The sequence below is a fragment of the Balearica regulorum genome, chromosome 4, assembly GCF_011004875.1.
Source record: "Balearica regulorum gibbericeps isolate bBalReg1 chromosome 4, bBalReg1.pri, whole genome shotgun sequence".
Classification (NCBI taxonomy): domain Eukaryota; kingdom Metazoa; phylum Chordata; class Aves; order Gruiformes; family Gruidae; genus Balearica; species Balearica regulorum.
In genome coordinates this window covers 33,629,957-33,655,550 of record NC_046187.1, presented here as the reverse complement: position 1 = coordinate 33,655,550, position 25,594 = coordinate 33,629,957, and the positions used below count along the sequence as shown (strand labels likewise).

At 40.0% G+C, this 25,594-nt stretch overlaps 1 long non-coding RNA gene across 6 annotated transcripts in view; it reads right to left on the bottom strand.

Moving 5' to 3' along the window:
* LOC142601718 (uncharacterized) overlaps positions 1 to 25,594 on the bottom strand; it is a 188,460-nt gene that overhangs the window by 117,896 nt on the left and 44,970 nt on the right. Inside the window, exon 1 of one of the 6 annotated variants that reach the window (XR_012835291.1) lies at positions 13,757 to 13,834. The exons of the other annotated variants lie outside the window; for them this stretch is intronic. This is a non-coding gene — a long non-coding RNA (uncharacterized LOC142601718). Of the gene's footprint in view, positions 1 to 13,756; positions 13,835 to 25,594 lie in introns of those variants that run through there. 6 annotated transcript variants of the gene reach the window in all.

Genomic DNA, 25,594 nt, shown 5'->3' with positions numbered 1-25,594 from the left:
CCTCAGAAACAACTGGATCCTGCTCAAGCTGGTTACTCATAAGACGAGCTTCCATTCAGAGACCTGCACTGATTTATGAGAGGACGTGATGCCAGAGAGATGCTACAAGGCATTAGAACTCATGCATTATACCTCACTCCTGCATGAGGGTTTAGCCTAGTGCTGGAATAACAGTAAACTGATCCTGTTTACCTGTAGACAAGTAATAACGGTATCTGGCTAGGCCAAATGGACATACATATTTCCGAAACCTAGGAACATAACCTAGCAGAAAGGTAAAAACTGCTCCTTGATTAAGAACCAGTAAGTCCAAATGGCTTTCATAAATAACTCTGTGCTATAACAGGAAATTGGGGAGCTAAATATGAGTCAAATATAGGCATAATTTTCATTTCTTTTCCATTTAGTCATCTCCCCCAGCTTTACAATTGTGCTGTTATGAGTTTCCTAAATAAACACTTTTATTTGCTTTTACCTACCATCAGATGTGTGAGAGCGGGTTCAAAGTAAAAGACAACAATTGATCATAATCATCGGCAAGGTGAAGCCATAATCAGGCTTCTGGTCTACGCAGAGTCCAGTGCATCACAAAGTTCCTCCCAGAAATGCGCTGTTACCATAGTACTAAATCTAAAAGCTACAGAGAAAAAGGTGGTATCCACTAAAGATCTTAAAGAAAATAGTACCAGGAGTTCCACTGGCTGATGACAGCCGGAGAAGTACCCGAGCTGGCTGAAAAGCTGTCTGTACCATTGGGCTCAAAGGCTATTGGCCAAGGGCTCAAAGTCATACTGACTGGCAAATATAAGCGGAGTTCCTCATAAGTCGCTTCTGGGGCTGACAGTACTTAACATCTTCAGCAACAACCTAACAAATGGGACAAAGCATGCCCTCAGGAGGTTCTCAGGTGACACCAACTTGGAGGGAGCTGATGACATGCCCGTCATTCAGAAGGCCCCTGGCAAGCTGGAGACATGGCCTGCCGGGAACCTCAGGAAGCTCAAGGCCCAGCCTGGGGCTGGCAGGCCAGTGGCAGTCCCGCTCAGAAGGGGCTCGGTCCCAGCCGGCAAGAAGGAGAGCACGAGTCAGGAGCGCGCCCTTGCAGTGCTGAAGGCTGACCGCTTCCTGAGCAAGAGCCTCGCTGCCAAGTACAGGGAAGGGACTATTGCCCTCAGCTCAGCAGCTTGGCAGGCTTCATCTGGAATACCGCCTGTCCAGTTTGGGGACCCGTGGAACACGAGCATTACTGACAGCCTGGACAAAGTCCAGAGCAGGGCCACAAAGGTGGGCCAGCGTGGAAAAGAGCAGACTGAGGGGGTGGAATTCTTCTCTTCAGAGAAGGCAGAGGCAGGCTCTTCTCCCAGGTGTGTACAGCAAAAGGACAGGAGCAAGGGCAGAGTTGTCTGGCTATAAGGAAAAAAATTGTTTCCCAAAGAGGGTGGTGAATCCCTGGGTCAGGCCGTCCCAACAGAGGCTGCAGAAAATCCACCTCTGGAGACACTCCGGACTTCACAGGAAAGGGCCTTGTACCGCTCAGCTGAGCTTTCGCGGTGGCCCTGCTTTGAGTAGGGGGTTGACCAGAGACTTTCAGAGGTCCCTACCAATCTGCATTCCTCTCTGAGCCTGTGTTGGGTTGATTTGTTTGCTTTTAACAGGGTGAGCAAATATGGGGGTTTTGACAGGGGAACCTCTGAACCCTCGTACCCTCCAGCACACATTCTCTGAATGAAACGCGTGTGACAGGCACACGCACAAACAAATGGATACGCATGGCAGAGTAGGTCTGTAAGTTCAGCCAGCAGCGTAAGTATCTGTTGTGTCCAAGTATCTGGAGGTCTCTCTCTTTGTCTCTTGATATTTTCTAAAGGAACCTCCTTCCCCCTCTTTCGAAGATCCTCCTCCTCCTCCCAGGGCTTCAGAAGCTGTTCGTGGAAGGGACTATTTTTATAGTCAGGTCCGTGGAAGCAGCAAAGATGTGGGTAAGGGAAGATCTATTTGCTCATCAAAACTTCTCACCTTGGAGACGAGAAGTTTAGATGATCACATGTGCAGATGCATATGCATACGCGCAGGGGTTATTTTATTTTGCCTTTAACATTTGCTGTTGTCATAAGCTGTGCCCACGTGTCCTTCTCAGGCTTGTATATTTGATAAAGTTACTTGCAGAGTGGTCCTGGGACTAGAGACTTTCAGAGGTCCCTCCCAATAAAATTTTTTCCCCGGTCCTGTGTGACCATGAATCCCATAGATGCTTATAACACAAGTGAAAAAAACCTCCTCAGTTATAACAGGCACAAGTGAGGTAATTGCCAGGGAGAAGATCCTAAACTTGTTCATGGCAGAGATAAGATCTCAGGTAGAATGAAGCAAAGGAAGCTGTAGCACAGACAGCAATGATCCACTAGGACCTTCAAGTGGAAATTCCAGAGCAGTAAAGATGAATGGGAAAGTCCTTAGCTCTGACTTCTTGCTGACAGCCAAAAGTGATCCAAAAGACAGTGCTTCTCAAATCCCAGAAATCAGAGGACGACATGAAAAAATGCAACATTTACACTGCCAAGGCCAGGAGATGAAACAAGCCCCATCCACTTCAACAGTATAGCTTTTTACAAGGATATATAGTTTCTCCCTGTACAGACTGAATTGCCAATGGCTGGCTTTAGAAAAGTTCCCTGAATACCTCTAATCCCACTTATCCTTCTCATTCCTTTTGAAAAAATGAGCATGGATACAATTAGTCCAAGAAGAACTTAGCAGAATATCAGACTCTCTGTACAATAATAAACAGCATTTCCCGTTACGCTGAGGTCCTATCCTTAAATCTCATTAATGCCAAGCTAATAGCTGACAGAAACAATTTTTCCAGTTAGTAACATCCAAGAAGAAAGCCAGACAATGAAGGGGCTAGCTTCGCAACAAAACCCAGGCATGAACTTTACAGTTTTCATGGATCGAGTTGCTGAAAGCTCCAGTTTACCATTTCAAACACATGATCTGGTCCAATGATTAAACCAGACTTGATAGCAGATGCTGAAAAAACACATCAGCCATGACACAAAAACGTAGACCGGCAGCTGCTGTCTGCCTTATTTAACTATGAGGATTGCTACCACTCTCCGCATGCTTCTCCGTGGTCACATTGCTCTGTAACCACCAAGACAGAGACATCTTAAACCTGATAAAGCCTGACTATAACGAGCTGTCCTCGACACCACACTATGTCCTAGATTTAATATAAAAGATAAAAGACACAGTGATGCTGGCCCAAGAGAGCCTGCTAGGAACCAGCCTGATTAGCAGAAACATTACAACATAGCGGCCTAACCGAGGGTTGAAACATTGCTGTTATTTCATTCAGTAAAACTGTTTTCAAATATAATAGTTGAATAGCTGGGTTAAGTGCATTGCCTGTGCTATGAACCTGACAAGAGGAACCAGCTGGAGCCTTGAACTGAAGCTCTTTATCATCACAAGTAAAAAAATCTGGATACCATGGGAGACAAACTGTCACAACAACAGAGGGACTAAAAAGTTCAGATAGTGAAAAACTTTGCAGGTGTCTTCTGGCTACAGTCCAGGAAGAGCCATCTAATTCAGCATGGAAAATAAACTACATTCACAAACTTACTTAGGAATCTATGCAATGGGTACATTAGAAACTAAGGACCATCATCAAAAAAAAGAGGAGAAAACAATGTTAGTATGAAGTTATACTTGGAAAACATTAAAGTCCCATCATACTGAACTGAGAGGGCATTGTGATTCAGGATTCATTTAAGATACACCACATGTACACCACATGACAGTTCAGCTCCTTTCCCATGCCACATGTTGAAAAGGCACAGGGAAGGTTAAATACAAGAATAAACCAGATTTTATCATGTGTAGTGACAGACTGATTTAACTGATTCCTAGACTCCAGTAATGAGACCAATTTTATCATTTTCAAGGCCTAAGCAAGTTAGATAGCAAGTCATCTGAGTTACATGAACTTTGACCACTTTTAAGAGGATTAATACACACTTATCCTCAGATTCTCTATGCTGCTTGATACTTAAGACAATGTCAAAATTCACAGTGAAATCTAGAAGACTCATTTGGAAGAGTTGTCCACCATCCTGCAGTCACTCACAGCTCATGGTAAGACAACTCAAGATACACAAAACTTAACTTACATTTTGGGGAAAAGCCAGTACAACACCACATCAATGAAGCTGCTTGCTGCTTTTATCAGCTCCCCTGCCCAATACAGTTTTCAGAAGGTGTAAGTATTATGGGCACTTTTAAAAGTAGGGTTTTGAAAGCATTATTCAAGATGAATCAGAAAAGCCATTGCACAGTCTACTTAAACATTGTCTACCAAGAGGAGAACTTTTCTTATTAAGTTCCCCCTGATACAGACACACTCCATCCCTGAGCAGTGACTGATAAAATGGACTATGAACGATCATGTTAATATTTTCATTAAAACATTGAAAAGAGACCAGCTCCTGCTGACATGGATACTTAAGATGTAAAGATCTGCATGGGTTTGCAGAAATGGAGATGAACATGTCATCATGTTTGTATGTCATGGCATGGCTCCAGACTCCACAGCAGTGATGCAACACCACCTCAGAACCCACTGTCATAGTGGCCCAGTGCTCCTGTGCTTCCTTCCACCTTAAGGTAGAGTCAAAAAGGCCAATAACGGCACAACAATAGTCCACAAGCAATAGCTGGGTTCGGAACTCCAGAGAGGGAAAAACTGCTCTTCCAAATTTCTCTGGATGCTCCCCATAGTGTTATCTTAGACTTGGTGCTTGGATAGGGAGCAAAAACAACATCGAGGAAAAACACATAGAGAAAAAGAATCTTCCAGCTCACTGAGCTAAAGAAACACCCAGACTTGGAGCATTTGGTTTTGAGTTCTGTGATATGATTAGTATTGGAGATGTTTATAAGAAACCATAATTGGAGCGCAAATCCTTTTCTGACTTGTGTTTAAGCTTAGGACTTCTGTCAGCTGGAAAACAAAGTCATACCTGAGAACAACAGATAGCAGAGTTACTGAAGATCTACTCTAGCCATTTCAAAGTTGCTGTCTTTAATGGATCTTAGAATAACTTTACAGAGAGTTACATTGATTTTTTTTTAAATTTTTTTTTAATAGTGCCTGGAAAGGAAGAAAGATGTTTTATCTATTTTTCTTATGGGAAACTGTGTCCAGTCTGTATTACGGTTCCAATTTCACGTCAGAATTACAAAACAGACTGCTACAACTCCAGATGAATCAGCAATGAAGCCAGTCATTGCTGCAAGAAGCTAAAGTCTGAGAAATAGCATCAAAATCAAAGAGAGGCTCCAACATTTTCAGTGCATGCTGGTGAAGTACACAGTAGTTGCCCAGCTGTGTTCTTCACAGGTTGTATACATAAAGACAAAACCAAAATTATACAAAGGCCTTCCTTAAGTTGATTGGCTTACTCCATGAGAAGCAGATTCAGTAGAAACCAGCACAGACTTATTGCTTACAGGAATAAGTTCAAGTCCCTAGAATTTTGATAAGGAACATGATGGGCACAAAAAGTAATTTATATTTTGAAACAAGGCCCGAAGACATATTGAAGTTATTTTTTGTTTTTTTGTTGTTGTTTTGCTTTTTGTTGTGAGATGTTGTTTTGGTTGTTTGTTTTTTTTTTTTTTTTTTTAAACCCTTTGCTGAAGTCCCTGCAACTAGAATATTCTCACACTGTTGCTGAAACGTGTGAAAACAGAGATTGTTAAAAATCACACTGAGCAAGTACATGTAAGCAGCACTAGAGAGTTAACTCTTGGGGTATTTTCCAAGCACTTTACAAAACAGCACACTCTTTTTGCATGCCCCTATTCTACAGACTTTCTTGTTGCTATGACGATCAGCAGCTGAAGACTCCATACTTCTATCAGCCCAAGTGCAGATATTTCTTATATATTATTGACAATAATTTTTATATTAATGATTTCCCAGATACTATTGAATGACTGAAGAAATTTAATTGCTGTTGACAGAAGGACTGAACCCTTCTCTGAAGTATCCAGCGGTTTTCAAGAGACAGGGAGGAAGTCCATAGCTCACTTTCTACTCCCTGCCCCACAACAGACTCAGAATCAGGTTGTAGAATTGAGATGACTGTTCATCACAGCAAGGGGAGTAAACCTTGGAAGGGCACAGAAGACACAGCAACTCCACTCCACTGAACAGGATGGAGAATGGCACTGTTGCAGTCTGATCTTTTCTTCAACCGTCCTCATAATTGCTTTCTTTTTGTTGAGGGTAAGGGAAAGAGAAAAACAGTGGAAACTTGCTTGTCAGGTACAAAGCATGCTACCAGTGATATTTGGGATGTTCACAGTCCTATGTCACACTCTCAAATGCTTCTCCTTAATTTCTCTAAGGAAGTTGAACAAATTTGATGTTTCAAACACAGATCACAGTGCTATATTGTCACTGTTAACTTTTAAAATTACCATTTGTCTATATGCTTCCCTAATTTAAGTGAAAATAGTAAATAAAGTTAATTTCAGACAGTACCTGGAAAGATCACCATACAATTAAATCCAGTCATGGGCAATTAACAAGCAGTTACCTCAAGCAGGTATAGACTAGATGAACACCACGTTATGTTTCTTGGTGCAGTACCTACAGTGCACAAATCCTTCCCTGTCTCATCTTTTAGAAGTTGTCTGTCTGTATTTACATTTCTGTAATGTGACTGACACAGCAAGTGTGTGCTTTGGCATAATTTAACTTCAGGTTCCTCTGCTCAACAAAAACCCAGACAGAGGGGCATGATGTGGAAAGGTGAACAGAGAAAATATCATTTGTATCAAATGTTTACAAAGCTTATCTACTTAGTTCAGGTATCTACAGGAAAGACCAACATGCTAAAGCACAGAACACCAAATACCTCCCCTTTTAAAGCCTATGTCTTGAAATCACACCATTCCACAACAGGAAAGTATGATCTAGTATTCTAGGAGTTACCAGTCTTACATATCTCACTGTACCTCAGTCATTAAAATCAGGCAATTTTTTCTTTCACTGAGTTCATGCCATCCTTTCGTTCACCTCAATTTAATGCCATAAACAGAAGCCATGAGCATGCTAAACTAATCAGAACTGTTTGTAAATTGAATATACATTTACCAACTACCTTTGTTACATTTGCCATGCATCTTTTAATATTACAGGAGAATAACCTGTTAATACACTGTAGACAGCGTGCATGGGAAAAAAGACAAAGAAAAATCCACAAGTGACATCTATCTAGGTATGATTTCTCCCTGTGTAAAGCTAACAGAATCATAAGCTGTTGTTGACACTGAGCCAGCTGAAAATGTGAACTGCAGCAAGGGACATAATGCAGATAAATGTCCCTTTCTTGTGCTTTAAAGAGCTCCATAGGGTCTTTCTCCTAAATCCTTTCATTGATTACACTGTCTAGTAGAATCCAGCATTTCTGCAGAGGCTAAATCTTTCCTGTCGCATATTGAGCTTGCTTTCCCTTCCTGAGCCCCATCAGCTTTCAGAGAGAGTGGTTATTCTGTTGCAAAACGCGGAACCTATGCCAAACTCGCTCTGGACTACAAACAAAACGACTATGGGCTACAAGTTGTACCTACACTTACACAGGAATTAGTTCAGACTTCTCATAGCTCAAACATGCATTTTTATAAAGCAGTAACATTGATTACAGTTACTCTTACCATCTCCTTCCAGAGCTAAATTTGCTGCTATTTTAAGGTCTAGTTGTACATCTCCCGACACAGTGAAATTATCATCATTTAGGCATACACATTACAGGAAGGTACAGTATTTGCTAGGATTCATTTGTATAAAATTATGGAGATTTTTTGGCACAGTAGTTTAGATACAGTTTCTAAGACAGCAACAATATAATTGGGAGGAAATATTCCTCCACCCTCAAACTCATTTTTAAATGGAGACAAGTGCAATACCACGTACATATGCACGTCCATATGCAAAGCCTTGCACCGTGTTGCACTCTGTTGTGGAAAGAAGCGATGACAACTTTTACAAGCAGAGATAGCTAGTCGAGATCTGGGCTGTGGATGCTATACTGCTCTCAGTTATAAACAGACTTTGCTGAAGTGAATGCCAGTATTTCAGCTATTTCTGTGGCACAGGACTGACTTTGTGTGTGCTGGAGTGAAGAGAATGGTGATTTCTGGGGACCCAACTTGTTAAGTACTGCTGAAGGAATACAGTAGAGCCGCGGGTGTGCAGTGCTGGTTTAACAGTCATTTGAAATGAGTATGAACAGACAGCATTACAGATCAGTTGGCTGTACCTCAACTGAGGAATTATTCAGCGTGTTGTGATTTCTGGAAAGTGGTATTTACTTCAATGGACAGATAACTGCCCCAAACCAGAAGGACATGAGAAACAGGGAAAGGGGATCCTCTGTAGCTTAGCATCTGTCTTGTCAATCGGGGGGAAGGGGGGGGGGAAGGAAGTGTTATTTTTGTTCTTTCAAAAGTATTTCAAGCAATTAAATCCTGTTCACTTTGGTGCCAAACAGTGCTTGCTAGTGTCAGCTCTTCTCTACTGCAGACAGCAGTACTCTTTAGGCTGCAAGTTTCAAGGTCATTTGGTATTAAACTTACAAATGCATTAGCACAAAGAAGGTAATAGATATTGTCAACAATAGTGACACATCTACCTGAAATAATCCATCTTTTCATTTGTTCTATCATATTCATTAGCAAATTCAAATCCAAATGATTTGTCAATGCGCCATGACACAAATCAGAACTTTTAAACCTACACATTTCTTGGTTAGAGAAAAATTATTCTCATCAGTGAGCTGCTCAGAAATCTGATATCAACAAAAATTAGTACTGTCATCTGACAGAAAAAGGAATCCAAGACATACAAATGAAAAAATCTTCAACTTTAAATAGACAGAAGGTGTGCTTGTACTGTACAGCATTCTAGGATCTGGACAGTACACACACACACCTTTGTGTTAGAGGGTTGCACAAAGTTCAGTACAGTGCATCTGAATACCAGCTGGTTACAAGATAGTCCCTTTCTTGAGTAGCCATGGTTTAAATGCAGATTTATGTAAATTCTCAATGTAAATGTTTTAACCTACATTCAATGCCTCCTTCTTCTGTACTTTACGTGCCCCTGGTGGTACAAGTAAGTCTAACTAAACCCATCTTTAGTTTTTTTAGCATTGCGAGGTCAGAGACTGTATGAATTCAGATCAATGATGAGCAATTGTTCTTGAAGTGAAGCAAATCAATTTCAATAATTACAGCTTACGGAAGCTGGTAAATTTGCCCTGTCCCTTTTGAGTATGCTTAATAAAGTTTTACTTCTGCTTTCACTTTAAAATAAATTGTTTTGATTATATACATTTGCTTTTCCCCCTTTATTAAGTGAATTGCAGCTATCTAGAAATCATTGCATCCTGAAACTAGAAAAACACAAGACAGTGGATCCCTACCTCAGTATCCCATTGCTCTTCAGAAAAATAAAAAATTACTTCTGTTTTGATTTGGTTGTTCAATAAATTAAATTAGCAATTTTTTCCATAGGAGGAGAAGCCACTGGACAGAGGGAGACTTTTTGCATACGCAGCTTGCTTGATTCCTAAAACACTTCAAAAAATTTCCTTGCCCAGGAGGTCTGGGGTGAAAACTTACTTTAAAAAGATGTACATTTAACCTCAAATTATTGTGGATGACAAGTGTGCGCAACAGTAAAAGCAGGAAAAAGAGAGTTTCCCGCTTTTAACCTGGACAAGACAAAATCCCACTCAGTCTCCAAAAAAGTAAGGTTACCCATTTTTAACTTAAGTTATGAGGTTTGGTGCAACGCTTGCAGGGACTTCTGTATCCCAGAACTCACTACTAGGCTGTAGTTTGGGGAAAGAATTCATCCAGCAAATCCCAAAAGATGGGGGAAAAAGGCAGCAAAACTGTGACTAAACAGAAAACACTGAACATTAGAAAAAAGCATCATAGATATGTACAATCAGGTTTGTGTTCTTAATAAATTATGGCTGGCCACTTGCCTGCTTTGCTCAGCTCCATTTCTGTCCTCTCTCACTGCCATGCAGCTTTGGCTCTTTTCCTATCTACTCCCCAAACTAATGCTAAATGCCAGTGATACTTGATAGCTGAATTGCAGTTTCCAAGGGCAGTCTGGATATAAATTCAGATCCAAAATCCAACCCAAAATAGGAAAAATCTTGCAGAAGTCTCTCAGAAATAACTCTGGTTATTTCAATCTCCCTCCTTTCCAACACCACTCTTCTCATCTTCTTGCAAATTTATGTTTACCATTACTCCACTATTAACACCATCTTTTGTAGAAGATCCACACAATCCAGGTTCCTCACAGAAGAGCATTTCTGTACAACCTTTGGTTTGCAAATAGAATAAATGCTGTTTGAGATTTAGAGACAGGAAGGTCCTGAAGATGAGGGTATTCAGAAACACTATAGACAGGAGAAAACCAGGCCAAGATTTATGTTTATTCAGTTAGTAAAGTGGCAACCTAGACATGTATTCTAAAAAACCAGAGTCCTCACAGTCCTTAAGAATCTGACTAAAACCACTATCTTCTTCCAAATCTGATGGACACAAGGATAGTACAAGGGGCTGAGAAAAGGAAACGGAATCGCTCCTTTTAAGAAGGACTCACTCCATGCAGGAAACCAGTAAGGATTTTCCTGCAGTAGCTTAAGGCATTTTTGTTGCATGTACGTTTTCTTTGATTCATCTTTTCTAGATGGATGATACACTATACAAGCAATGCCAATGTTTTGTTTGCCCAATATTGGGCCAAACAACATGCCCGCACAGAGTTTTTTATTGAAAATGTCATGTAATTAAAATGTTTGCATGGCAGCACAAAAATACAAGGCTGACTACAGAGTCTCACAGATACTACATTTTATTCTGCCTTACTAACCAACCACAATGAGTAGATTAAGGAATGACTGTCATATAAGAATATGTTACTCTCTATTGATAATGCAACTGTCCAAAGCTAATTTCAAAAATCAGTAAACAAATAGTTCAGCAAGTGCTATGTTCTTCCACACTCAGAAAGTTACCTAGTTTATCCTGATAGACCAGTTTACTTTCAAAATATCAAACAATTAGAAAAAATAGGATAAAAAAGATCAATTGGATCAAATAAGTTGATTACTTAGTAATCAGTAAAGAATTGAAGAATAGTTTATTTTATTTGCCATTTTGAGCATGGGCTGGACAATTCAGCTATTTGGGTTGGGATATTACTTGCCTATCAAATAAATCTTTAAGGATATTTTCCCCATCATGAAATTTCCAGCTCCTATTTCTCAACCTTTTCCTCTGTACCATTGCAAGTTTTCATATATGAAAGTAGTAAACTTCATAACAACAGAACAAAGCTTTGCAGACTAATTCTTTCTGATTGCATTTTACGTCATCATTCAAAGGCTGTTTTCTACAAATACCTTGAACTCATGATTATAGTATCTCCCTTGATTTTCTCATTTAAATTACTGAACTGGAAATGAGGAATGTGATCAGGGGTGGTCTAGTATTTAACTAAAAAACCATCACTTCTCTTTGAATGCAGACACTGCTTCCTGAACAAAGAGTTACTTTGTTCTTAATATCTATTGCAAACAGAATCCAGTACAAATCCCATGACTGAGTACTGCAGGGAACTAAGGACTAGAAACAGGTAAGTGCCAGTCTAAAAATGGCATCACATTTTTCATTAATGCTTTTCCAGAAGAGAAGGAGGAGGATTCGTTATAAGTAGAACACACTATAAACACAATGGCAAATTATGAAATCCCTGCTTAGTTTCTATTCAGAAAAAACATTCAACTTCAGCAAGATTTATCATGAAGTATGGACACAGTAAAACCCAAGTGAAACTTCCAGATTGAACTATCCACTGATTTTCATTTTGAAAAGTACTGAAAATATCAACCTTGCATCTCTCCAAGCTGTCTGTCACTGTGTTGTCAACCACATTGATGCTCTACAGAACTTAGAGTACAGTTAGAGGTATTAAACCAAGCCCACATTTTTTCCAGAGTTATCTCAGTTTAAGCAGAGAGATTGAGAACTACAGAATGCAGCAAGAAGCAGATTCATATCCATGAATATTCCTGTAAAGTTTTGGTAGAATTCCAAATATAAATGGGAAAAAAATATTCTGCTTTATATCTGATTCAGGTCATGTTAGTAGGTTAGTAATTTTGTATGGGAATCTTGAATGGTCTCTCCCTAATCTTTGAGCAAAGGGATTACTTCTTTCATGCTGTATGTATGGGGCCTCTGAGGAATGCTTCATTCACTTGAAAAAGTAGTTCTAGAAACAATGTCTTGTCTAGAGCTCTGCCCACTGTCACACTGGTTTAAAAGTAGACAAAGAGAGCTGAAGCAGATAAAGATAGCTTCCTAGTACATTTCCTTTTGATTAAAGACAATATTATTCCATTCTACGTGGTAGGTGAAAAATGCTGGTTTATTAACAGTCTATGGCACCCTAATGAACTCTGGCAGAACACAGAAGGAAAAGCAGATCCCTACTGAGTTGTCTGGAGAAGCCAGAGGGAACCAAAGAAAAAACACAGGCAAGATGTTAACAGGAGAGCTCAGGCAAAAACCTGACTACAAAGAAAAATGAAAAGCTTGTACTAAGGCAGAGAAGTTTTCTATTATTAATAATAGGAAACTTTCAGTGTAGGCTTATCAAGCATGTTTTTCCTGCACCATTTATGCGTCAGATACCATTGTCTATTACTATAAACATAGTGTCACCAGTTAGTTTTGCCTAAGTAGCCCCCACTGGCTTGTTTAAACTGGAGCATTCCTTTTTAAAGACTCATTTCTTTTTTAGTTACTTTGCATGCATTCCAAAACAGTGCACACTCTACTAAAACATAGAGCTGCACAGGAGGAGACCAACTGCATAATAATTCTTGAAGAAACTAACAATAGCTGGAATTAAATTGTGCTTTCATTTTTCTTATGTGTTTCAATCCGATTTCTTTTAACTGCATGTTTGCAACGTGTTAATTATCAGGGTTTGACACTGTACCATTGGTGTCTAGCAAAAGAGTGATTTGACTAGGAAAGTGAAATCTTCTAAATAACTTATATGCACACAAACGTTTGGCAAGAATTTAGATTTGCAAAGAAGCAAACTTTAGTGCATTATCCACAGACGCAGAATTTCTAAGTGACCACCATAAATCACCATGTCTCAGATATCCTTTCATTTATCTAGTGGTCCTACAAAATCACTAAAGAAAATCTACACTACACAAAACCTACCCATTACATAAAAGCCAAATGAATAATTTTAAATACACAAAACCCACACAGAAACCTCAGAGCTGAGCCCTGCTGTTACTGTGCTGCGTTAGAGTCCTATCGGTGGCCTATAATGGGAGTGAGACCACACGCTGAAAGCAGCACCAGGATTTCTCAGCAGCCGGTGAAGCTGCACCACTTACAGCCGCTCTGAGTTTGGCTCACTAGGTTCCAGAATGCACCGAGGAGGTGACAGGAGCAAATCCTAAGTGCTGAAAGTAATGTACTCATATATTCCTCAAGTAATGAGAAATTAGACTAAAATGTTATTAAAAAAAAAGTGAGAAAGAACTTGCTGACACCAATTTGTCTTTGAAAAAACCTTTAGGTAGTATAAAAGGCTTCCCTTGATACTTCTATAAATTGTCGCTCTCACCCAGATCTCAGGAGGTGTTGAGTAGCCTCAGCTTCAAATAAACTCCAGAGGAAACACTTTGCACCTCCTCCCTGGATGAGTTCTTTTTGGGGTGGGTGTGCTAGGCAGTGTGGCAGAAAGTGTTTGCTGTAATTAGATAAACACTTCAGGAGAAGCAGCTGAACAGGTTTTCACTGAACTGCTGTACCCAGTTAGATTTTGTGCTTCTGCTAATAACAACCCCTACCAGTTTCAACCCTAAAGATCTGAGATGCTAAAGACAGCATGAATAATTCAGTGAGCACTGGGCCCTGAACCCACCTTTCCTTTCATAAAGAGAGAAGTAATGCACCTCAGGTATAAAGTTTTACTCTAGCAGGGTTTAATCTTTCTTTCTCTTCCAGTGCTTTGTTACTAAGTGCTGTGTAGGTGTGAAAAGCCTTATTACCATGTAATTTTGTTGGGATCAGACTTCCAGCTACCTGCTTTGCTTCATATTCATATACACAGAACGATCAAAATCTGTTTTATTTCCTAACAATAGTCAATTTTGCTATAATTATTTCAAAAATAGCAAATTTAAGGAATAGTGCCCCAGTTAATTCACATATGGCACCTATCCACACACAAATAAAATACCTTATTATTTATTACCTTTCTCATAATGAACTTTGCGATAAACAACTGAAAAACTAATTTGTTTTTTGACAATGCCGAACCTTTGAATAGAGAAAATCACAGAGTCAAACACAGAGTGCAAGTCCTGTGTGGTAAGTGGTCTCCATAGCAACCAATAGATTTTATGCTAAGTCTGGCCTTTAAAAACATTTCACGTTTACCACCAAGAAAAAGATGGCCTTGATTTAAAAATGATACAACAAGTATCTTGAATGTGCATGCCTTCCTCTTCTCTCTTGCAAATAAAATTAACAGGCGTCCCTTTAACACTAAATCCTCTCAGTGCTGTGTGTCATCATTGACGTATGTGTGGGCCTGCTTTAGGCTTGGAATTTTTTTTTTTTTGTTGCATATCATTGTAAGACATGAAGCTTTAGGCTTGGAAATTTTTTTTGGTTGCATATCATTGCAACACATGAAGCCCTTTCCCCCCATTTTCCCCTCCTTGTTTTTCTCTATCCTGAACAAAAATAGAACATCAAGCTCTTATCTCAGTCAGTGATCATGGTGACAGTGAAAATATTATTGCATGCTTATCTATAGCAGTTTCAATCATACAAGCTTATAATAACTTGCAATAATGGAAGAAGTAGTAACTATAGCTGCAATGCCTGCTACAGACTGATTTACTTTCACTCCACATTCAAGTAACTGAAGTCCCTAAAAGGGAATGTATTTTTAATAAAGAAAGATTCCAACTTTAAAATGTGTGTATGTAATTAGTGACAATATGCTATAAAAAGTTGTATGATTATAATGATTAGCACTTAATGAGAATTTTGTTTGCAGCACTGGAATTTGAATAACAGGACATAAGGGTAGATGAACAGAATTATAACTAAATTAATAATTATATTTTTAATTCTTGTTACCTGACAACATAGGGTACATGACTTTAACATTTAATTCAAAGCAGAGCTTGCATGCTCAGGTTATTCCTCTCAGCATGAGTGTGGGATGCCTGCTTTTGGTTGATTAGGAATGCAGCCTTGAGAGCTTTGGATGAGTAGGAGGGGAAGATACAGAGACCATCTGTTGCTATTCCTGTAAAGGTAATTTCAACATGCATTCAGTCATCATCATGACAGTAATAGCACTTCATACATAGCCTTTCACATCATCAAATGTTTGGTCTTTATGTTCCATTCCATCTGAACCGCAGTATAAGCATCACTCTCTCACGATGCTGAATGCTTCCTCCACAATTTCCTTTGTCCAAGGTGTACTTTCCTTTCCATGTAACTTAAGAAAGGTCCTCTGTTGCGCCTCAATGAAGAGGCAGGCGTCAAACAGACAAGTTCTGTTTGCCATGAACAAGACAATGTAACAGAATTTATTGTCCTTTGTGTTCCTTTCTCCATGTGCTATTGGACTTCAGTTTCTCCAAAGGTGATCATCAATGCAGCAACAAAACTTAGGAACCCCTACTGTGAAGGAAACAGGCAACAAAACAGAAGCTAAAAGCTTCTGTATGAAGAAGCATGATCCCCAGTGCATCTCTAGGGAAGACAAAAGTTTACCCCCTGTAGAAGATAAACGTGCTACAAACAAATCTAGCAAAGATACAGACAGCACAGCCATAACAGGGCCAGAGAATTCTCAGGTACTATAGTAGGGAAAGGCAGGGTAAACACTGCCTGTCATTTGTTTTATTTCTTGCATCAGGATACCCTAACCACATTGTGCCACTGAGGGGACTAATTAATCACAACAACAACATGCTATGGTATGTCAACGAAATCTTGCTTATGGTGAATGTTGTAGCATTAGTGTTACCGTCGTCACCACCGCCACCCCCTCCCATCCTCTTTTCTTCCACACAGATGGAGGAACACCGTGCCAGAGTTATGATTAGCATAGTGTTGGAGTTATCAGAAACAACTGAGCAGTTCCTGACAGACCTCTTTCCTTTTCTTATTTAGAAAGGAAAGCAGAGAGACATGTAGTGCAACTTCATTGCAAAAGGATGAAAGATGCAAGCGGAATCCTCCAAGGGAGAGTCCTATCTGTCAAATGTTTCCCTTGATCCCTGATCTGCAGACACATCTCCACAGAACTAATAACAACCACAGTGAGCCCTAAGCCCCCTGTTCCAGCCCAAGCAGCATCACAATTTCCCTGGGAGCTGTGCTCTCACAGCCTGCTTTTGTGCCCTGCTTTGAAGGCAAAGAGCAAGAATCAACCAGTATTGATACCAAGGGATGCAGCAGTATTTCCAACAAGTTAACAGACAAACCTTGGGATACTGCTGCAAAAAGACATCTTTACAGATGCAAAACAAAGGATAAATATAATGGTACTGTATAGCATACCTCCCACACAGAATCTCTTTCCTTCATATACTCCTAGAAACTCATCTGTATTTTTAAACAAAGCACTCTCTTATCATCACATGTACTTTCAGCAACTCGATTTGGATTATACAGACCTTTCATTTTCCTCACCTCTCCAAGACGAAAAGTTTCACATGGCCAATTTTAAAATGGTAGAGAACTGCTGTGTTCTGAATGAAATATTTACTCTCGTTCTGTATTATTTACGGTGGAAGAAGAAACATGCACACCAATCTGAAGTAGGGATTTCTCATACGGACTCATAGCTAATCTACTGAACAAGTCTGAAGGTATGTGTTTGGAAAAAAGAGTGAAATGATTAAAACACCAGAGACTTTCACAAGGCAGTCACAATGACCCTTTTTTCTTGTTCCTAAATGGAGATACAACAAGATCTTTTCTCAGGCATGGTAGCATACTGATCATATTTGAAAGTAGCAAACTTGTCATGTAATACCTGTCAAATATCCCAGCTTCCACAGTTAATTACAATATAATATTCACTGCCTTCAGAGAAAAAAATGTCAACATAAATTTTAATTGGGGGGTGAGAGAGACCAAAACAGTAGGTGCGGCCACTAAACACTGAAATCAACACACTATGTGGGCAAGACTAAAGGTCCACCAGCTGTTGTCAAAAAGCTAAGTCACTCAGAACTATTTTTGATAAGCATTATAAAAGCTTATCAATGGAGTCAACTTTGAAGTTCTATTTTTTTCTGCCACTGCCTCTTCCAAACAGAGAAAATGTGGTTCTAACAAAAACAGTTGATTGTTTTACATAATGAAATATTCTTCACTTGTAGACCCTATTAACTTTTACATATAAGCCATTTTAATGTAGAAGTGTCAGGAATCTGAAAATAATGCCTAGTGACAGCTCTAGGATTAAGCTCTTCTCAGTTAGAATGGCTAACTTCGATTGTAAATTGCTTTTAAAGAGCAAAGCATATACTGTAAGCCCTCCCGTGCCTCCTACAAACTGACATCAACAAGGCTTCTGGGACAAGTAGTAATTCATCTTAATTATTTGTCAGCAAAGCTGTCCTAATAGGATGTGTCTTTCATTTTGATTAAAATGACCCTCTGAAATGTGGTCCTCATAGAAAGTTGACAAGCAGAGGTAAATTTTGAACTGTCTGGCACTTCTAATTTTGTCTCTGGAAACTGAACGTGCTGCTAAATACTCTTACATAACTACTCCCTCTACCTCTCTCTGCTTAGCTTCCAGATCACAAAGAACTTGCTCGTACCTCTTCGCTGATCAACATTAATAAGTAGTCATCTTTGGTCATATGACATTCTTTTTATCTTTTATTTTCTGCCTCCGTAGCATGATTTCTACTATTACTGGTGTGCATCAGTAATTCAATACTGTAGTTAAATGAACTATTGTGGTTAAATAAACTACTTTGTTTCTTTCTTTTTTTTTTTTTTAAAACAACACATAGCCATGGATATGGCAAACATTTCTTATGCCATCTGGAAGGTTTTAGCCTTGTGATGATTTTTTTTTTTTTTTTTTTAGGTGTGAGCTGATGGGGTACATCATGTTGTCCCAATATTCAGATACATTCCATTCTTTAATATTAGATTTTGATCATACTGCCATGACATGATATTTCTTTAGGAACCTCATTTTTTCCTAGGTCCTAGGACCTATCATCCTGAATTGGTAACATAAACAAAACTGACATTTACTGTAAGGAGGCAAGATCACAGATTTGATATTAAAGTTGCCAATACAGCCTTTCAGAAGCCTTTAAACTGAAATTTTCTCGTTAAACTATAATATGTTTTATTTTATGATTCCAGTTACACATAAAATGCAATTTCAGTATTACTATTCTAGATGAAGTTGTGTATACAACTAGAAAACATTGAGAGTCCCTTTATGGGGGGACTACTATCAGATAGACCAAAAGGTGTATCAAGGAAAAAGCACTTGGAAAGAGGCTTGGAAAGGCAGCTGGAGAAAGGAAACGTTGCCAATAGGCTGTCAATAGGAAGACAATAACTGAGTAAATAGTAACCCTAGCTGGAAAATCTGTTAAAAACCCCCAAATTTCTTGCTTTTCAACTACCTCTCACAAATTGTTACAGAGAAGAAATAGGTTGTAACACTTCAGCTAGCTCAAATGAAGAAAAGGGAACAAGATACACAAGTATTTTTGAGGGGGTTATGCAAACTTCTCCCTCCTCAGTTTTGGAAGGAGTAGTTGGTAATCTCACTCATGCTCTATTTAAAACAAAAAAGGGAGAGTTTGGGGATGCTCCAAGACAATGTGATATACTGCGTAACATATGTTTAGTCTGAACATACACATGCTGTATTCCCCTTTTTTCACCCTTCTAATCCCATACCTATACCCTGTCAGCATCATCCTTAAAAATAAAAAATAATGAGACAAAACATTATCCCACAGATTTTAATTTACTGTCTTGGCACATGGAGGCTAATGATTAATAAGGTTTTGAATGCTAATTCAACACTAGGAATGTAGAAATACAGGAGAGAAAAAGAGATGAAATAAGAAAGCTCAGGTATCAGCTTTAGTAGGATTTGCCTTCCTAGACAGATCAGTTAAAGCCAGCTTGATACATTTATTTCCACCCCCTTCCTATTTCTGTGCTAAAAAGTTGAGTTGTTCTCTCTAATGTGCAAGACAGTTCCTTGACCACCATTTCATCTTTGAGTCAATTAGAGAGAAATAGTCCATGTGCATCAAACACAAAAAGTCCCTGATTCCCCAACTCTGTATTAAGACAATGATGTGTTGGTTCCCAGGATCAGGCTTTGTACTTCTCAATCTTATACTACAACAGTAGTATGTTACCACTCTTCCACAGTGTAGCTTTTCCTGGTGAAGAACTGGGCTCTCAGGCTGTAGTGCCACGTAACTAAGCAGCATAAAATAAGATTTCTGCCAGAAACTAAAAGAAGTATTTCCCTCCCTCTCCTCCACCCTCACTTTCTTGTTCCAGCCTCCTTTCTGCCCCTTCCCTTGTGGTCAGCTTTCCAGGATCTGAGCTGAAATATGGAGAGGAAGAGAAGAAAGGGGAAAAAAAAAGTTCTAAGGACAAACAAGGGTGTTCAGCACCTTTTAGTCAGAGATGTACCAATGAAGGGAAAAAGCTGGGAACACACAGCCAAGGTGAAAGCAAAAGTGGGACCACAACCTGCCATACGAACACACACAAAACTGCGTCAAGGAGAAAGTGAGCACATGAAGAATCAAGCAGAAAAGGGCATAAAATTTCCTTTTCTGTGTTCTTTTTTAAATAAAGGCAGCAGTTTGATATTAAGCTGGATTTTCATATCTGTTTGCGCTCTTCTAGTTCTGAGTGAGCGCTAGGATCAAGTTTTGGATGAATATGCAGAGTGTTCAATGGCATGTTCTGCCCCTGCATGGGTTCTGCTTATTTTGTCTGGCCTAGGATATCAAACCCCATCCTGAACACCGTGTGGTATGTTCCTTGTCATAAATCATACCCAGACACTTGGAGCAGTAAATCAATACCATTCCTATCTTCTGCAAAAGGAACAGGAGGCTTACATAACCTGCAAAGCAAAAGGGGAAACCTGCCAGCCTGCTCTAAACAGGACTCCCAAACACCAGACTCACAATCCCTGCAAGCTTCTTCACTCAGTAGAGGGGGAAAAAAATAAAAATAAAATGCTACTGCTACTGACACTTCCCCTCTCCACAGAAATTGGTTGTGTTTGTGGTGTATAACTGTCATAGCACTAGCATCAATGTTCTTCTTCAAAGAAAAAGACAGGCTGTAGAAAGAAGTAGACCACTGAAGGGGCAAGGCAAAAGCCAAGCATGTCCTGCTGCAAAAGGCAAAAAGGGAATGAAAAAAAGAGAGTCACGGGTTATTTCCACCTTCACAGATAAACTAAAAGTGCTTGTTCTTGGTGTCACAATCACTCTGTGGACGTAAAAAAAACTACAATGAGGGAATAGGCAAAGTAGCAGGATTGACATTCTTTGAAGTACTCAGTCCTCCAGGAATCTTACCAGTAAGTTAAATAGAATTGTGTGAATTTGTTTTTCATAAGCTTAAAATAGAAAAGAAAAAACCACCCCAGGTGATATTTAGCAACACTGAGGCATTTTTCAATTTAATTTCATCAAATTGCTCAGGGGGAAAAAGCACCTTAAGAAAAAAACCATAAAAGCCCAACTGTTTTGACAACATTTTCTAAATGCATTCTTTATTACTATTCTGATTGACTTATTTTGAATTTTTCTTCACTTTTATTAAAGATGACCTTCAAATATTAAAAATTGGTCAAAGGATAAGTAACACAATTTAGTAAAGGGCTCATTTAACCCCCCAAATAAGTAAGATGGATTTCAAAATTGCCAAGGAGATTAAATATTCATCATTATCCCAGCTCCAGCACTGACAGGCTGACATAACTTCTTTCTACCTTTCTACCACAGAACAGCTAGGAACATTAATCTCTGAATTGTGTTAGCAAGAAGGTGGTTGGTCCCCAACACCGAAAATACAGAAACAAAAATGTCCTTTACATTTGAGAGGCTGAATCCTAGGATAAATATTAGTTCTCGGAGCATAGCATGTGAGGGCAGAGACAATTCATGTTTACTTCAGAACAAAGCATATAAAGTACTAAGAGGACAGGAAAACCTTTTCATCAAATAGAATGAGCCACACTGGAGTTCGGAAATCAGTTTTTTGGTTTTAGCTCTACCCTTCATGCACCCTGGGAATTTGGGCCATTCTTTGAATTTCTGTTTGCTTTCATTTTCTCTCTCCCCCTCCCCCCTTTTTTAAAAGAGCTACTTCCTTGACAAAACAATTCAAGATGTACCAACAAAAAACTCTGTAACAGGTATTAGAAGATTTTCTGCATTTTCTGTATTTTGCCTATGATCCAGAGTCTTAAAACTTTCTGTAATTCACAGTTCCATGAATTATCCTGAAACATAAAAGTCTTGGATAAAAACATTTGCATTTAGATACGTTTAACCTTACATTAAAACCAAAAGATGAATAATACTTTAATGCTCCTGTCATATTTATTAGCTCTGCTCAAGGTGAGCAAAAGCTCTTGGGAACAGCTGTGCCAGACATTCTTCCCCTTCCCCCATTCACTATTTTTTCCCTTCTTATACTGCAGGAGTTCAGTTCTAGCACTATTTTTTCACATAAGGTTTTTTCTCTCCTGGCACAAAAATCAGAATGCAGCAAAGACATAAGGGATGAAGGATAAAAGAAATAAGACTGACTACCAAATTAACTGTATACAGAGTGAGAGACAAAACTGGTTGTTAAGAAATATTCTGATCCATTCTGCTGTGAATCTCTACATCATTTTAACCCAAAGATTCTCTCCCAGAGCTCAGGCTAATTATTTCTTCTATTTAGGTTCACAGAATCATTTAGGTTGGACTAGATGCTCTCAAGAGGTCCATTCCAACTCCACTGCTCAAGCAGGGTTGGCTAGAGCAGGTTTCTCAGGGAGGTGTCCAGTCAAGTTTTGAATATCAACAAGGCTGGAGACTCCACAATCCCTCTGGGCACCCTGTTCAAGTGTTTGACCACCCATACAATAGAAAAGCGTTTTCTTGTGCCCATTGTCACTTGGCCTATCACTAGGCATTGCTGAGAAGAGTCTGGCTCCCTCATCAGTATTACCTCTGATCAGGTATTTATATCCTTTGATGAGATCCCCCCAGCCTTCCGTTCCCCAGGCTAAACAGTCCCAGCTTTCTCAGGCTCTCCTCAGTAGAGATGCTCAAGTCCCTTAATCATCTTCATGGCTCTTGCTGGACTTGGTCCAGTAAGTCTGTGTCTTTCTTGTAATGGGGAGCCCACAGCTGCACTCAGCACTCCAGATGTGTCCTCACAAGTGCTAAGTAGAAGGGAAGGATCACCTCCCTTGACCTGCTGGCAAGGGTCTTTCTAACACAGCCCAGGATGCTGTTGGCCTTTGCCCCAAGAGTGCATTGCTGGCTGTCAGCCTGCCACCTATCAGGACTCCAAAGTCCTCTGCAGAGCTACTTTCCACCAGTCAGCCCCCAGCATGGACTGGTGCCTGAGTTCTTCCTTCTCAGATATCAGATTTAGCATTTCCTTTTGCTGAACTGCACAAGATTCCTCTCAGCCCATCTCACCAGCCTACTGACTTTCATCTGAGCGACAGCACAACCACCCGGTGTATCAACCACTCCTCTCAGTTTTATATTATCTAACTTGGAAAGGGTGCAATTGTCCCATCATCCAGGTCATTAACAAAGATGTTAAACAGCATTGGCCCTCATATATCTCCTAGAGTACACCAGTAGTGACTTGCCTCAAATTGGACTTTATGCTGTTGATTGCAATCCTCTGTTCTGCCAGTTTTCCACTTCACTGCCTATTTATCTAACCTGTACTTTGTCAGCTTGTCTATGAGGATGTTATGTGAGATAGTGTCAAAAGCCTTACTAAAGTCAAGGTAAACAACAACCACTGCTCTCTCCTTATCAACCAAGGTTTCACCAATGAGGTGACTAGCTATCAGGTTTAAGCGTAATTCCCCTATCATAAATTCATGCTGACTACTCCTGATCATCATATGTTTGGAAATGGTTGCCAAGACTAGTTGCTCCATCACCTTACCAGGGACTGAGGTAAGTCTGACTGGCCTATAGTTCCCCAAAGCTCCCTTCTTGAAGACAGGCGTGACATTCACTGTCGTCCAGTCTTCAGGAACCTCTAACCATTCACCTTTCAACATTTCCCAGTGACCTTTCAAAGATAATGGAGAGCACCTTTTCAATGGTATCAGCCAGCTCCCTCTGCACTTGTAGGTGTAGCCCATCATGCCCCACAGACTTACAGATGCCTGGTTTGTTTCTCTCTAACCTGGTCCTCCTCTACCAAGTTCCAGACTTTCCCTCTGGTCTCAGAGAGCTGGAATTACTGAAGGTGAGTCCTACCAGAAAAGACTGAGGCAAAAAAGGAATCAAATACCTCGGTCTTTTCTCTCTCATGTGTCACCAGGTCTTCTGCCCCATCCAGCAGTGGGCCCGTTTCCCTTGTCATCTTTTTGCTGTTATATGCTTGTAGAATCCCTTCTTGTTGCCCTTCACATTCCTTGCAGGATTCAACACCAGGTCAACCTTGGCTTTCCTAACCCTACCCCTGCATGATCAGACAGCAACTATGTGCTCCTCCTGGGTCACCTGCTCCTGCTTTCGCCTCTTGTACACTATATTTTATGTCCAAATTAACATAGGATTTTCTTGCTCAACCACACAGGCCTCCTGCTGCCTTTGCTTGTTTTCCTACTTGTTAGGGCAGATTTTTCTCAAGCTTGGAGAAGGTGATCCTTGAATAAGTCTAAGCCTAATGCTGCAGTATTATACCCGTTATCACTACTAAATTTCCGCAGTAGTGAAACCAACTGTTTTGGGCAATATCAACATCCTTACAAATGTTTCTTTTGGGAATTGCGCTTGTTCGCTGATCAAGCAAATAAGAATTTGGAACTGCAACCCACTTTCCCATACTGCTGAATATCCACATATGGGATATTGGTAATGCATCTCTGTCTCTGCTGGTGCAGACATGAGCTGTACAGATAATCATCAGAAGCTTAATGGCAAACTTACATGTCTTTAATAAGCTATGTCGTGAAAGGCATTGAGGAAAAAAAAATAATCTATAGAGAATACATATACACACAGGTTAACTTTATTTCCCTTCACAGATCTCAGAAAATGTTCTAAGAAAAACAGTCTGCTTGTCCCATAATATTTAACTGAATCTTTGCAAAAGCTTTATGGATGTCAGTACAACAGAAGGGAAGGAAAGACACAGTAAAAGAAACAATTATGAGATTATAGAACACTGACTCATTGGTGGGCAACAGCTCTGTTCAAGAAAAGGAGATAGAAGTACTGAGAAACATTATGGAGAGAGGGAGAAGGGGAATCAAAATGAGAAAAAACTGTGGTGGGAGACAAAGGAATGGAGCATGTCACAATGGGAAAGGAGCAAGGACAACTTAGCAGCAGCACAGACTGTCTTCTGTGGCTGCGGTCTGCCCAGGTCTTAGACCTCACTTACCTTCCAAAATATCTTTATTATAGGTATTTCCTTTTCTTCTATAGCTCAACAATGACAGTTACAGAGTACTGCTAAGACAACATCTACACCAAAATATCTCATCACTTTTTTTTTTTCTTTTTGGAGAAATGCAGTTCTGAGAGATTTTCCCCCTGCTAGATGACAACAGCATACCCCTTTTTAAATGAGGCATTACCTGCCTGTAGCCTAAATATTCCTCATTCTTTCCTCATTTTTCCCTTCTGTTTTCACTATTAGAGATGCTCAGTTTCATAGAATCATAGAATGGTTTGGGTTGGAAGGGACCTCAAAGATCATCTAGTTCCAACCCCCCTGCCATGGGCAGGGACACCCTCCACTAGACCACATTGCCCAAAGCCTCATCCAACCAATCTTCCAGGGATAGGGCCTCCACAACCTCTCTGGGCAACCTGTTCCAGTGCCTCACCACTCTAGCAGGAAAGAATTTCTTTCTAACATCTAATCTAAATTGACTCTCCTTCAGCTTGAACCCATTACCCCTTGTCCTGTCACTACACTCCCTCATAAACAGTCCCTCACCATCTTTCCTGTAGGCCCCTTCAGGTACCGGAAAGTTGCAATTAGATCTCCCCGGAGCCTTCTTTTCTCCAGGCTGAACAATCCCAGCTCTCTCAGCCTGTCCTCATAGGAGAGGTGCTCCAGCCCTCTGATCAGCTTTGTGGCCCTCCTCTGGACTCCTTCCAACAGCTCCATGTCTCTCCTGTACTGGGGCCCC